Here is a 2,730-nt window from a genome sequence, read left to right on the forward strand (position 1 = left end):
GAGAGAGAGAGAGAGAGAGAGAAAAGTGGTTGTCAGGAGCAGTTAGAAACAAGCGGGCCTGTCTGGCAAGGGAACATCCATCAACAAACCCTTCTAACTGAGTGGAAACAACATGCTATCTCATAACTCTTCACATGAGCCGCACTGCTACAGTCTGCAGTTTGAGGTGCCCTCGTTCTCAAAATGAGTCTCCTTCATGTGTAATTATAGAAAACTAAGTTGTTCTAAATGGCTGTTGGGTTTAGCATTTTAATAGCAAGTACTCAGAGCCCTTAACAAGTGATACAAAACATAAGAATTGTACCTTACACTCTCGGGGCTCATCTGCACTGCACAAAATACCCATAGAAATGTCTGTAATTAAGCCCTGAACATCTCATTTCCTTAAAAGAAGTGAAATAAAATGCTTGTTGAAAAGATTTGTTTTTTATAACCAAGCTCAATGTTTCTTGATTCTGGTTCATGATTATTGTCTTGCTTCACGATTCTATTCTTGATGTCCTTATAAAACAGGATTTGTTTAACTTAATGTAATAACCTGATTCACATCAGTTATTTTGCATTTTCTTAAATATGTGAGTTACTGGCAAGATGCATAACTTATTTGGTTTATGTCAGTATTATTTAGTCGAGTGTTATCATTCTGTTTGGACAGTTATTTGCAGTTAATACCCTAGACAGATTTATTATACACTAAGATGTCTCTTACCATTTTACCAAGTATGTAGTCCACTGGTGTAACACAGTGATTGCAGCATAAAGTGTTCTTCATATTATGAGCCTTTGGTGAGAGGGTTACATTAATAAAGTGGAGGACATAGGACTAAATCAAACCAGCTTGGGAAGATGTTTTTTGCAGTGTAACCATCATTGACTGATTTACAGCAGCTACTATTTTTTGTATCAGTACCTGAGAATCAAAGCGTGCACTCTCACTCTTTTTGTCACACAGGATGGAATTCATTTTAAGAGGCACAGATAGCAAATTCTGCACTGACATGAGCCTGAATAGACCCATCTACTACACAGAATAGAATGCAATATCGCCGCAGCCTGCATCTTTGGAGATCAACATCAGTTGTGTGTGAAATACAATACCCTTTTCAGTGGCTATTTGCAATTTAAACACACAGTTTAGGCAAACCACACCATTGTTGTTTCTCCTTTTGCGACAAGAATTTTATTTTAATGATGCTCCCTCCGTATACGAGTACGCAATGCACAACAACTAGGGACAGTTGCTCAGTTTTTAAGAAATAAGAACTTGCTGGCAGTCTGCAATGTTGTGAGTTTCAATTAGTTGGTTATTATGTGTGTTAAAAGCCCCAGATTACATGGCTGCACATTTGTTTTTTCTTTAACTTTGTACAAAGAAATATATTAAACTGTGCAGAATCCAGTGATTCAAGCCTGAATATGATCGCTCCAAGAAGGAGAAAAATAAACTGTCTTTGTTTAGAGAAAAACAACACTGTCCTTGAGGAATGATTCATGGAGCTGCTTTATTCTGAAGCATATCTCAGTTGGTCAAGATACCCAATTAATTCACAGCAACTTTTTTTTTAAACGCATCTGGTAAAGTCAGAGCATATTCTAATTCAAAAAATATCAAATATCCTCTATAAACCCTTTTTAATGGGCCGTCTGCCAGAGGCCCCACAGTTGCTGCAAGAACCCGGGCTTGTGTTGAGACTTGGAACGGAGCAGCGGTTCTGCTTGAGCACATAGAGTCAAAACAGGGAGGGAACAGATTAGGACGAGGTACAAGCTGGAAACACCACCTGCTCGGCCTCGTCTTTCTGCCTGACTCCCTTTGGCCCGCCTTGTTTGGAATTGGCACAATAAACAGCTCCGGTTTATCGGAGTTTATTACAAACGCCCCGGGACAGGAACAGAACACGGCCAGGAGGTGACGAGGCGTTTTAGGTGTTCTTGCTGCTCTGACACCTGCTGCAACACTAAGGTCTACGCCGGCAATATTGTTGCTCCGACACCTTGTGTACACGGATTGTGTAGAAACATTGATTGTATATTAGGATAGCGGATCACGCCCCTCAAAACATCAACTGCAATTGTCTGAGACAGAAAATCATAAACAAGGGCACAGTGATCACTGTCTTTGTAACTGAATGATATTGCACACACACTGGAACTTGTCTTGACTGATTTGGCTGTGGCAGCGCATAAAGCCATATCAATGTGCTTTATGAGCCTAAATATACACAGATGGCCCATTGATTAAACTGTCATGTAAATGTGCAAACAGGAAACTTGAAAGTCACTCTGAAATGAAACTCAGAATGCGTAAAATAACTACGGAAATTGCAGACGCCCTAAACATGCATGTGTGTTGTGTGCGTGCAGGGCAAAGAAGCACTGAGTAAAGAAGACAAATGGGAAATGTGTTTATGAAGAAAGCAATGCAGTGCAAGCTGACTCCAATGCGGTTTACTGACCTTCCCTAAATGTGTCTGTTACAGCAAGAAAAAGTGTCAGTGTGTAAGAAAGAATGCCTGTGTGTAAGATAACTGCAACTGTGACAGTACAGTGGGTGACACTGCAAACACTGCTTGAGAGCGTGGACCACACACAAGGACAGAGATACAGACATACATTGTTTGCATTGTTTGTGGTGAGATTGATTGTGAAACCTAATGGGCATGTCTGTGCATAATAATATCCATGTAAACAGAGCGATGTGTGGTGCATGGTGTTGTGACCCCCCCCCCC

The 2,730-nt window shown here is 40.6% G+C and overlaps 1 protein-coding gene across 6 annotated transcripts in view; it reads right to left on the minus strand.

The window, feature by feature from the left end:
* dpp6a (dipeptidyl-peptidase 6a) overlaps positions 1-2,730 on the minus strand; it is a 238,896-nt gene that overhangs the window by 67,562 nt on the left and 168,604 nt on the right. The window lies entirely within an intron of this gene.

The sequence above is a fragment of the Etheostoma spectabile genome, chromosome 22 (assembly GCF_008692095.1).
Source record: "Etheostoma spectabile isolate EspeVRDwgs_2016 chromosome 22, UIUC_Espe_1.0, whole genome shotgun sequence".
NCBI classification, from domain to species: domain Eukaryota; kingdom Metazoa; phylum Chordata; class Actinopteri; order Perciformes; family Percidae; genus Etheostoma; species Etheostoma spectabile.